The sequence below is a fragment of the Corvus moneduloides genome, chromosome 4 (assembly GCF_009650955.1).
Source record: "Corvus moneduloides isolate bCorMon1 chromosome 4, bCorMon1.pri, whole genome shotgun sequence".
Lineage (NCBI taxonomy): Eukaryota > Metazoa > Chordata > Aves > Passeriformes > Corvidae > Corvus > Corvus moneduloides.
Window position 1 is genome coordinate 17424013 of NC_045479.1, and position 12931 is coordinate 17436943.

Consider the following 12931-nt stretch of genomic DNA (forward strand, 5'->3'; position numbering starts at 1 on the left):
CACTACACAGAGCTAGCAAATAGAAGAGTTAGCAAAGAGAAGACATCCTGAGACCCTGCTTTTTCTCATGGCATATTCATTGCTTTGTCCTTCCCATGCCTTCCTCAGGCCTCCTGTCTCCCACACAGCTGCTGCCTTGTCCCCAGTGACTGCATTACCTCTGATGGTGATGTCCCTGCCTGCCACTGCACCTTCCTGCAGCCAGGACACACAGCCAGACCAGCAGAGTCAGAAGGGCATCTCTGGTACCTTGACGGCTTGAGGTCATGACGTAGCTGGTACCACAGAAACCCATATCCTCCTTTAAGGAAGGGGGAGAAAAAAGGGAGAAGGAAAAAGCCTGTGGTCTACCCTAAAATTCTTGTGCCATCCATTTTTACTCACCTTCACAGATGAAACATCATTTAACATATTTGCAGAATAGTATAGACTCATTTTTCAGTTAAGGTAGCTTTTGGTCACACACAAACACACAAAGCACACGTGCACCCCACCAAAAAAGGCTGTGACCCAGGCCAGGAAGACCACCATACAGAATTCTCCTTAGATTCAGCAGTACAGTGAAAGGCTGAATTCATAACTTTAAAATTACCCCTTCCACATTAAAAATCCAAACAACAGACTCACAAATGAAGCAGATCAGATTGCAGTGACCATGATTTCACTTCCATATAAAAATCAAATTAAGGCAGTGCTAGATACTAAAAATAAAGTACAAATTATTCTTAGTTTGAATTAATAAAACCTGCATGGGGGATTCACAACAAACAGCAGAGTGGAATGCATTAATACACTTCTGGGGTAGATAAGAGTACACAAAATATGATCAGGGGAAAAAAAAGGATTAAAAAAATAATCAGATATTCTTTATCTGACAAGAAGCAGTAGCAAATGTTTGGGTAACCCACTGCAGAAGGCATCAAACACACAAGCCCGATGGCTTACAGCATCAGTTTATAGATCACCCATGTCAGCAGATGCATTTGTGCAGCTGTATTTTACCAGATGCTGAAAGCCATGTTCACCATGAATTTGCTTAGTCTTTCCCTGGTAATCCCATTTGCATTTCTTAAACAGAATATGCAGCAGTACAGGCATTTTTAACCTGCTCCACCTTAGTTCTGACTCCATGCCTTCTGAGGAGGAGAAACTTGAAAGCACAAGACATTTCTCCTTCCACCTTGCTCTGTCCTCCCTGTCACCTTACTGAAAGTATCAGATCTGAAAGTATCAGATGAGCTTTGTCCAGAACACATCAGCTCCTAAAAACCACAGAAGTGTGGAATGGTTTGCATGGGAAGGGACCTTTGGAGGCCAGGCAGTCTAGCCCTCCTCCATGGGCAAGGACATCATTCACCAGATTGGTTTTAGGACAAAAAATGTCACTATCTGTTCACAGCTATTTCCTTCAGCCTCAAATATACGTACAGCTGTAGTCTCCTTACTTCGTCCTGCTAGGGCCAATTTAATCTGGTATTTACAGGACAGTCAGCAAATTGGGCCCTTCTTTGCAGAGTTTTTTCTTCCCTGCCATTAATACATAGTGCTGATTTTTTTGTAGTCCATCCAGCCTTGTGTACCTCAAGTGTTCAGAGAAAAGTGACCACAAGGAATTCAACAAACCAAATTCATTCAAAAAAGGAAGGTAAAAATACAGACAGTGGTGACAAAGAAGAGAATGTAGAAGTGTATTTCAGCTTTTAGAGCAGTAAGGGTCAAAGATCAGAGAGAGCTGTGACTGTTTTTATATAGTGAAGTGATGCTGATAGTTAAACATAGCCTTTGAGACCACATCCACACTAATGAAACTGTAATTTCCTTTAAATTATTGCCATCCACACACCAGACCTCATCAGCCAGCCAGTAATAACTTTTCACCATTTATTTCAACACAAAAGCAATCAATAAGCTTTTCCCCACAATTCCTTTACTGCTATCTCTGAACTCTAAAAACCTGCAATCAGAGAAGATGCCAGCTATAAAACAGACACAGTCAGGTTTCATTGTTGTGTTTCTTATGGAAGGAAATTCTAGAACACCACCTGATTTTGTGATAAACAGGATTAAAGCAGTGCAAAGAAAATCTTAATCCATTAAAACATGATGAACAGACCAGAGTATCAAAGAACAGTAAGTAGATCACATCCGACTGAGAGGCTCTCATCATGACTGTGTCCTGGGCATTGTTTTGAACTGAAAATGTTTAGTATCAGATTGAGGGACTATCACATTTCTGCTCACACAAGCTGAGGACACTCCATGGAAGACACACATACACAAAAAACACCTCCGCTGCCAACTGGAGTTCTGCTCCTGTGTTAAGCAGCAACTAAAAAAGCATTCTACAGTTTTCAGAATATTTCAACAGTGGGAAAATTTTGAAATATTTGAAATACTTTCAGGTAAACCAGGGAAACACTAGGAATAAGACCAGTAAAATCAATGACAAGTCTGGAAAATTTAATTCAATTGTTTAGAAAGACTATTATTTTACAATCAATCAGATCAGCTTTATGAACACACACACACAAATGTTCAGTCTCTTACGGCCTAACCAGGCCACAGCTTGCAGAACAAGTGGTAATATGGGCAAAATTGGTGGGCAAGGCTCTTCATCTACAGTGTTCCAGACTAAGATTTGAAAATGAGCATTTCCCCAAAATAACAAGATGCTAGCAGACAACAGAGGGGTGCAGCATTGCTGACTTCACTGCGGGCAAGCAGAGCTCACACTGCTAACTGTGAGTATTTCATCATGTTAGATTTTAACTGTTGTGTCTCAGTTCTTAGGCAAAGCTCTTATTCCATCACTGAGCCTTTGAATTTATTTTGGCTGATAGCAGCTATCTTTAAGAGTGTTTGTAGCAGCTTCCACAGTTGAAACTGACTTACACACAGAAATCTTGACAAGCCAAGGGACTGAAACACTTGCCAGTTACATTATAGTGGGTGGCCAAGTCATAACAGCAACATAAGGCTCCAAGCAATGGCGTGAACAAGAGCTACTGAAGAGAACAGACATCAGAATTCATCCTGGAAACTGCCTTGACACACAGAGCTGCCAGAGAACTATTTCAGCTGTAGAGAAAAGTGTCACAGGATCTTTAAAGAAAGGCAACAGGTAATCTCTTATATAACCTATGAAGCCTTTTGATATTTTAGAGAGCTGAACAATACTCAACCACGCTGAACAAGTAAAATGAGCATGCATTATTTATTCTATGTCTCAATCTCAGTGTAGCTGCTAGAAGCATGGTATGGGAAGCCATAAAACTATTTTGAATCACAAGAAAGACACTTCATGCTTTCACTCATCTTCCTAAGCATCAGTGACCTCCTTAAGAAAGAGAATAAAAAAATAAAATAAATATTAGCTTGTGTCCCATTAGAAAATAGGACAGCAGTGTAGGAGAACACAAAGGATGCTGATACTGAGGAGAAGATACGATGAAGAAAAATTCCAGGTGAGAAGTTCAGGTCCTGCCCTGCAGCAATGACTCATTACAGAATCAAGTTGTTCTTTAAAGTACTATTACAATCTCTTGAGCTAATTTTCCTTCTACTACTCAAACAGCAGCTATGTTCAACACCTCTCCAGGGAATACACCACACAAGCCATGGCACTACTTAATGCCTTCAAAACAAAACCCTTGGTTGTAGAAAAGTCTGTAATTCAGGTCTTCTGCAGCCTCAATCGCCAGTTCATAAGCCTTTGCTGAAAAGATTTGCATAAACCTTTGTTTCAGTCTTAGCTAACAAATTTAAAACAGATACTCAGAACTATAACCACAGCAACACCTAATTGGGTAGCTGAATGTGGATTTTGTTTCGTCTTTTGGTAAGTGTTACTACAAGTAGAAGTGGAACAGACAAGTTACAACACCGTTTAATATCAGGGTTAGCTGCAGCTACACCCTCTCCATGAAGGTAAAGTGCATCTGTGGTAGTGGAAAAGCCACAGCAAAAAAGTAGAGTCTGAAGAAGGCACAAGCCAGAAAATGTCCACAGATAGTCAAGAAGAGGTACACAAAAACTGCCATGAAGGTTTCTCCAAAGTCAGCAGCTGGAAAAGCAGTTCTACTTGAAAAGCACTTCTGCTAGCCATCTGCCAGGACTGGAAGGCTATTCTTCCCTCCGATTCAAAATCTGGCTGCCCTGGGTTACCATTCTTCTGAAGCACTGGAGACTGGCTTGAGCCCAGAAAGCATCATCCTGATAGCAGAATTCATTTCTCAAAGTGCCTGCTCGAGTTTTCTACTGACAGGGATCTCATGACACTGGCAATGAGTTCAACCTTTCCTGTTCATTTTCTGAAGCACAGGGTAACACTGGCTACTCATCATTTAGCAGAGTTGAAAGCTCTCTTTAATGTTTGCTTCCTATAGCCAGTAAGAGTCTGTGATTCACAGTATGCCAGAAGAAAAGCCTGCTGAGCATCTAAATGACAGGTAAGTTATATGGCTACCTGTGACTGAGGCTGGCAGTGGGGAAATCCCATACAAAAACCCCTCAGGACCAAATGGCTCCTTCCAGTCCTGATCTCCACATTCCCAAATGCACTCAAGGACTTACTTTGCTGAGATATTCATCAAAAAGTAAACAATTCCCATGGCTCTTATAAGTCCAAGTAGTATTTTTATACTTAAAATGAGCAGCTAATTATATGGTAAGAGCAACTGGATGAACTGCGGGGGAAAAAAAAAGGAATAATTCCACTTCAAGATATTCTGTTGCTGGCATGCAGTCATTTCTTCCCATCCTGTTCTTCTTCTAACTTTGAATAACAATTACCTGGGAGGAATATTTTCTGAAACTATTTGCAGAACAGCTCTGAGTCTTCAGGTCCTTCAATTAGACACCTTAACAAGGTGGAACCTCAAGAAAGGACAAAAGTACTTCTGGACTAAATGCAAGCCCCTCAGGAAAAGACAAAAAAACCCTACCACAATTCACAGACATGTAATTCATCTGCCAGTCTTTCCCATTTAGTTACTCATCATCTCACTGCACAGGTTTAGGATGGTGATCTGCTTTAGAACAAATTCAACCAATTTGATGTTTTCTAAAATCTGGTACAGCGCTTTCCAGCGTCGTGGGGAAAAAAAGTGTTAATGCCTGCATTTTGACCCCACCCATACAAAGCATAAGAGGCACCAGCAAGTTTACATTACTAAGGCCCAGCAAACAGACCAACAGCAGCAGTGCCTGTGTCAGCAGGTTTATCCTCCCACATCCAGCGTCTGGAGAACTCCATTATTCCATGGGACTTGCAAAGAGAACAGTTTGTAAACAGGCACCAGGACTTTCCAAAACAGCTGGCCTTTCAGAGGGAGCTGCAGGCTTTAACCTTGAAACAGCCGTGCTGCTGTAAGGAGACAGTGAGGAGCCTGGGCTTTTTTGGGTTTTTTGTTTTAATGTTCACCATACCCCAGTAAACAGCAAAAACGAAGTGTATTGAAAACTAAGCGTGTTTAAAACCTCCACCAGGCAGCAGCCCGGACACAATGTATAAATAAATGCAAGTCATGTCAAACAGCATTCCACAGTCATGTGTCAAGAGAAAAGCAGAAAGACTTGTCTGTTTGAAGAAAACAATTGTGATCGTTTATGCTCAAGCCACTTTCTTATATATTGACTCAGGATTTTACCATTTAATGGCACGTTTCCTGAAAGCTTAGTGAGTACAGACACTATAAACAAGATTATTATGACCCCATTATATACTAGGTTTTATTTCTAGACACTATTTAGTTGAGAGTTCATTCAAAATGCCCTTTTATTGGGAGATAATGTACCTAAGTTTAGCTTACCCTCTTAAATAACCCAAATTAAATCGCTACTCAGGATGACCCATCATCTTTGCTGGCCCCCAAAGCCCATATTTTAGAATAAATCTCCTGGAAGAGATCATGTAGCAGATTACACTGGCAATCATTTGTTTGCATTAAGCATAAACATCAGAGCCACTTGTAATGATCTACCAAAGATTTAAAAAAAAAAAAAGCCTTTTAAAAAAAAAATCATTAGTTTCCAACAGACATTTAACAGTTCCTCTCTTACATGGAAATGGGATGTCTACTATGAAAGGCCAGATGCTCAAATGGATTAAACAGTGTCTAGCCTTTAAATCCCGTATCGACAAATCAACACTGACCTAGTGACCTAAAGTAAAATTTAATAATTAGAAAGTATCCAGCAGACACATATAGACCAATCAAGAGAGAAATTCAAAAAATTTCTTAGCTTGAGACTGTTTGGATGTTTACATGGTGCTCATCAGAGAATATAAGAGCTGGAGAGTGCAGAATGTAAAGTCCCCTATTTATCCTTGACACGTGTTTAGCAGAGGCAGTGGGAAAGCAGGCTCCTCAGCACAGCCCCAGTTAGCAATCAGGAGAAATCACCTCCGGAAAGGGTACACAAGCCATTACCTTCCTGCCCACAGGATTGCTGCTCTCCGTGAAGACTTGCCAACGAGACAATAATTCACACGCGGTGACAGTGAATCCTGTGTGCCTTCCTCGAAGCAGAGCAGGGAGCAGAAACACATCCCACAGCAGCATAACCTTGGGAGGGCTGCCCTTCACTCCCGGCAGGCCCACGATAACACCTGAAGGGTGAAAGTCTAATCTCTTGCCAAGCACCAAAGCCAATCTGCCCCTTTCCTTCTGACAATGCAATTACAGACCTGTGAGACTCGCACGTGGGAACAAGTCCACTGCAGCCCATTAAGAGCAAGTTTTGCATAAATCACCAACTTCAAAGGCAATGCAATATTTAAATTCTGGGGAAGGAAGGGAATTTTTAAAAGGTTTTTTTTTTAATTACAAGTTGATGCAGCTTCCTTTAAGAGTGCTTGCCCAGTTCCACCAAGATGAGAGTGTTACATGCTGTCTGAAAGGACTTCAGGCACATATACCAGCCTCCCACAAGCACAAGAAAAGCTCATTCACCACAAACAGTTAAAGTACTCAAAGAAATAAAAACCCTCTCAACCTCCCACACACACTTTTGTTAGGCACCAAGACTTGAAAAGCATCTTGTAGGTTAAAAATTTATCTTAGTCAAATATGTTGTAATCATGACTTATTAACTCTATCAGTAACTTTCCATCCAGACTCCAATGCACTGACATTTTCAGTGGATAAAAGCAGAGGACAGAGAGGTTGAATTAGCACTGACACAATTAAAAGCCTCTAGTAGTGTTCTCCCCTGCACCAAATAAAAATGGCAGTTCTGGCAAGAGGAATGCAGCTTAAGACCTTTATTTGAAAAGGGAAAGCCCATATGCCACTAAGAACATCTGCTGAAGTAACATTTTGCATTTTTGGGGTGCAAATTTTAATGTCCCTCGTTTAAGTCAGCAATCTGAATTGCACTAAAATGTTCACCATGCATATATTTTGAAAAAATTTAATACTCCTTGCTCCTACAACACAGCAAAAAAAGTATTTTGTAGGACAAGAAAACCTTACAAGGATATACCTCTAATTTTATTTTCCTCTTTAAATGAAAACAGGGAATCCTGAAAATCAAAACAGAGAATCCTGAAAACTCATGTTAAGTCTCTGTACAATTAAGCTCTATAGAGAAATAGTCCAAAATGTTTGGTCAGTTGGTGAGTTAGAAAGAGGGACAGAGGGTGGGAACGAGGAGTGGAAAACCTGCTCCTGCATTCTGCCTCCCTTACGCTGCTTCCTCTGGGCAAACTGCATAAAACACCCTAAACATCCATTGTATCAGCAGCTCTGCTCGAACATTTCCCTCTCGTCTCACCCTTCGTGCCAGTACGAAAACCAAACACGTTTCACATCCAAAAAGAAATCACTCAGACAAAAAGCAATCAGCGTGAAAAGACATGTAAATCAAACAGATCTGGCAGCAAACAGCACTTCATAAGGACAAGAGATATGAATTGCTCCATTTGTGTCAGTTCTGCCAGTTATTGTTCTGACTTACTACTTTAACTACCCCAGATTAAACTGCTTGAACTGCAACAGACAAACAAAGATCCTTAAAATACAATCCCCCCACACCCTCCCAACAATAAGCATTATTTCCGTGGTGCTGCCATCCTCAAATCTTAAAGCCACTACATCAATTAAAAATTACCTACATACAAAATGCATTTAGCACCGACCTTGCAAAAAGCTTGCTCCTCTTGGCTAGAAATCATTAACAGTTTTGGTAAAATCCTTTTATGTGCTCCTCCAGCTAGCTAATTCCAGCCTTCCATTAACGCACTCCATTGCAGATAATTGCCGACAGCACACGCTCCCCTGCTTTTGCTGGTTCCCAACCCAGCGAGGATAATCACATTCCAGCAGGGAGTGAACAGATGGCAGCCTCCATGGTAACCAGTCCTCCCCAGCTAGTGGTAGCACTGGGAGACTCCCGGGGACCGGGGCAACAAGCGCTCTTTGTGCTCCAGCCTCGCAAAGCCTGAGCGCAGGCACAGCCGGCTCTAGGGCTGACTGGGCATGCCTGGCAGGTGACCTGCCTTCGCAGGCAGGCACGACACCTGAACAAAAGCTGTGACCAGGTTTAACCTTGACTCTGCCTGCTCCCCGCGGTGTGCGGGGAGTAAAGGGGGTAAAACACCCACTGAGATGGAGGTGAAGCTAAGCGGGAGTGCTATTTGCTATTAAAACAGAGCGCTCAGAGAAATTAGCTGGGATCTGTTTTTCCCCTGACAAAATGATTTTCTTTAGGCAGGCTTATTTCCCCTGAATGGGTTTGATTTCAGCACGATGGAAACATTTGCTGCCTGATCTCTATCTCCCGGACTTTGAAACTGCTCCCCTGAAGATACCGTAATCTATTGCTCAACACGAACTGCACAGACCCTCTGTTTTGGTCTCAGGGCTGCTGTCAGGCTTATCTCCTCTGCATCTGCCGAGATCAATGCTGATTCAGCAGCAGCAAAACTGCCCTGTCTCTCTGCTGCACTGCCAGGAGAGGCGTGTCTGGAAAAGCCTTTTTTTTAATATATCAAAGGTGTGCCTGAAACCTCTGCTCTCACCGGGCCAGACCCTGCACAGCTCCACACCTACAGCAAAGGTGTGTGCACCAGCTCAGAGAATTCCCACTGATGCTGTCTGCAGGGAAAAGGGAAGTGGCTTTTCACATCCAACTGATAACGATCTTCTCTGCAAAATAAAAGGGCTTTAAAAGAACATATTAAGGCTTTAAATACTGATGAGTTGCACAGTCTCAAAGTATTTATGGTTTGGAATACTGAATATACAATAGCCTTGACTCACTCAAACTTTCTCTCCCTCACTGTCAAAACCACTCAGCACTTATGACTAATGGCGTGTCAAAAAACCTGTGGGTAATTTTACTTAAAGCTGAGCCAAATTTGGACCTCAGGTTCCTGCATGCTAACTAATAGCAAACTGTTCTTTTGAGGAAGGGAAAATGGTTTCCTTTCTCCTTTAATGGCACCTTTAATTTTCTAGCTGGTCCTGCAGAACAGCTTTTTGTTCCTTTAAAAGACTGAAAAACCCTGAGCTGGACCCCACCATCACAAAAACTGCAAGTGGTTTCAGGCACGGAGCTCTTTTGTCTCTCCTCCCACCCAAATTTTCAGTTTTCCTTGTCCTCACTGCACAAGGATGTTTATTTTGTTTCGCAGCAAGCCCAATGAAGTCCACATTGGTAAGAGACACCACTGTTAAACTGCTGGTGCATTACCATTGGAAGCCTTTCCATCCCTGCTGACAGTACAAGAGTATCTGTAATCCACACCAAAGTCCCCACCACAGAAAGCTGAAGAGGACCCAGATTTCAGAAGGAACTCACAGAGCTCACAAGGGCACTGTGGATACTGGTGACAGGCGTAGGACCAAGCCCAGGTCTGCCAACTTGCCCTCCAGGACTAGTAGATCATTCTGACTCATGCTGCTAATTTCAATCCATTTTCTTCCTCTAAGTAAGTAATCTTTACATCATCAAAAAATTCTTAAGCTTATATGGACACCAAACCTAATCATCCATCAGCAACAACAGTAAAATAAAGTCAGGAAGACTTTAAGATATTTTCAAATATCTTATTTGACTTGCCAATTGTTAATAATAAAAAGTTTTCAGCATTAAAGAGTCATGGAAGGCACCCGTAGCATTTCCTTTTTCCTCTTAAAAATAAAGACTGTGACTCAGAAATTAGTTTTGATGTATTTATAGATTTTTATGTGTTTATGCATTTCCAGGGTTAAAAAATGGAGCAATTACACTTCTTAGCAAATTGACTTCCAAATTATAGGGATTCAACTTCAGTTTCAGTCTTTTTTTCATCATGAAAGGGACACCTCCTACAAAACAATTTTCTAGATTTATGTTAATTCTAACTTTGTATTTAAAAATTAAGTTGTTTACTGAAATATTATAAGCAATCTTGGTATTGGAAAACCTGTTCCATGCACCATAAAAACCCTTAGACCATCTGTTCTTGAACAAGAACTAGCTGTACTCATTATAGGAGGATTGCTAGCAGAATGAAGGGCAACAGCAGTCAGAATCCATTTCAGCTTCTTACTTGGAATTTCTTTCATTATTAGGTCTGATTTTACACAGATACAATGGAAAAAAAAATAAATTACATGGAGCAGCCATCACACAAAGGAAGGGACAATGTGACACACAACAGTCTTTGGCAGAAGCAGTAGGTACCATATACGGAGCAACACTAAAAAAATTATCCTCCGTACATATGACAAAAGTTTTATTCAAACTACTTGAAAAGGACAGAGGAAAACAGCACATTCAAAATGATTTTGAGGAGGAGTGGACAAAGAAAAGAAAATTTAGTCATCTCCCCTTCTCGTTTGGCTAAGAGAGAGCTGGAAGTTTAGGAATAAACTGGTTTTAGCTGGAAGATATGAATGAAAAATAAAGAACATATAAACATCCTGTGTCCTGAATTGATTTCATTGAAAGGACTGTCTTTTACGACAATGACACCATGTGCTTCAGCTTCTCCAGTCCCAGCTGCTATCTGATAGACCAAGATTTTGGCATTTTATTCAGGTTGATGAAGTCTGAAACTGGGTTTTAGAAATGTATGTTTTTCAAATTGGGTAAGGGAGAGGTCTTTTTGGTAATGACCACTTAAAAATCTATTCAGCCAAACCAAGTTATGCGAGATCAGAATGAGGCATACAGACAGCAGTTAGTCACCATTGTCTGCATAAGATTTGAAAGCTGCAACTAAAACCAACTAAGTGACATGTCAGGCCTCAGACATGAATGTTTTCAAGTTGTTGCCCATTTGTCATACCATTTTTTAGAGTTCTACTAAAACAGGCTTGTAATTCCTGACAGTTGCAACGTTTACTGCCAGACAAAGTAAAACAATAGAACACTGATCTGCTCTCTATGATAGTGTCACCTTTGTTTCTACAGAGAAATCAACTTCAGTACAAATACAGACTCATAGAATTGTTTAGGGTGGAAAAGACCTCCAAGAGCATGGAGTTCAGCTGTTAACCCAGCATCACTGTATTCAACACAAAACTATGTCCCCAAGTGTCACATTTTTTGAACACTTCCAGTGATGCTGATTCCAGCACTTCCCTGGGCAGCCTGTTCCAGTGCTTGATAACCCCTTCAGTGAAGAATTTTTTCCTAATATCCAATTTAAACCGCCCCTGGTGCAAACTGAAGCCATTTCCTCTTGTCCAGTCACTTGTTACTGGGGAGAAGATCCCAACTCCCACCTTGCTACACCCTCCTTTCAGGGAGTTGTAAAGAGCAATAAGGTCTCCCCTGAGCCTCCTTTTCTCCAGGCTAAACAGCCCCAGCTCCCTCAGCTGCTCCTCATAGGACTTGTGCTCCAGACCCTTTACCAGCTCCACTGTCCTTCTCTGGACACGCTCCAGCTCCTCAATGTCTTTCTTATAGTTGAGAGGCCCCAAACCGAGCATGGGATTCGAGGTGCAGCCTTACCAGTGCCAAACACAGGGGACAAAATGGTCATGTATTCCATTTAGCTCCAAACCATCTAGTACTGAAGAAGTTCACCTTAAGGGAAGCAGGACGTCTACATTTTTAAGAATTACATATATTTTTTTTTTCTTTTAAGCAAGTATAAAGGCTGAAATTTGCAAAATTCCCTCTTACTTTCCCAAAATCCCAAGATTTAGCATTTTTTGTGATAAGCGCAGAAGGGCCAAGGCTTCCACACTTCCACTGGCTCTTCTGCCTTACCTCAACTGGTTGTTTTCCTAAAAACCATGGTGCTTTGCAGAAGGAAAGCAATGAATTGAGCCCTGCAGACAGCAAATGATTCCTCAGCAGCAGCTGAGGAGACCTCAGGCCTGGCAAGCTGCACTCCCGTTACTTCCCCAGCGATTTCAGGCCTCACAGTTTCACACCAGCATGTGCTCCTCAGTGTCACAAGAAACAAGACTATGGCATTTATTTTTCTTTCACAGGGTGTCCTGAGAGGAGATGTGTGCTGGGCATGGAAGAAAGGGCAGCTGTTTTGCTTTTGTTCTTACAGGCAGTGTTTGATTCACATGATGTCAGCGTTTCAAGTGATGAACCTTTCCCTTCCAAACTGCTGCTGTTTACAGAAGGGGGATTTGCAGCAGGGAGATGAGCTCTCTCCTTCTCACCAGCTCAATGACACTGTCTCCATCCACTGCAGCAATCCTTCTTCCAATGTTACAACAGCTGTTCCTGTGGACATTTATTTTTGGCAACTATCATTAAAGGACAACAAAGAAACACGGATAGAAGTTGTACTAGGCCATCTTAGTGACCTGCTTGGTGCACAGGCCTGAAAGTTACCCTTCCTTCATAGGCAGTCCTCCAGAATAACTTTCAAGTTATGAAAATGAATGCCTTATAGAAATGTAAGAAACAAGACATTTACTGTTATTTCTCCAAAGATAGTTATTTTCAGATCAGGCACAGCACCAGCCCAATA

At 41.6% G+C, this 12931-nt stretch overlaps 1 protein-coding gene across 3 annotated transcripts in view; it reads right to left on the reverse strand.

Annotated features, from left to right (window-relative positions):
- FGD4 (FYVE, RhoGEF and PH domain containing 4) overlaps window positions 1-12931 on the reverse strand; it is a 105352-nt gene that overhangs the window by 59481 nt on the left and 32940 nt on the right. Inside the window, exon 1 of one of the 3 annotated variants that reach the window (XM_032105981.1) lies at window positions 8141-8455. The exons of 1 other annotated variant lie outside the window; for it this stretch is intronic. The gene's annotated coding sequence lies outside the window, so the exon portion shown is untranslated. Of the gene's footprint in view, window positions 1-6431; window positions 6622-8140; window positions 8456-12931 lie in introns of those variants that run through there. One more of the 3 variants, XM_032105982.1, reaches the window with a different exon arrangement.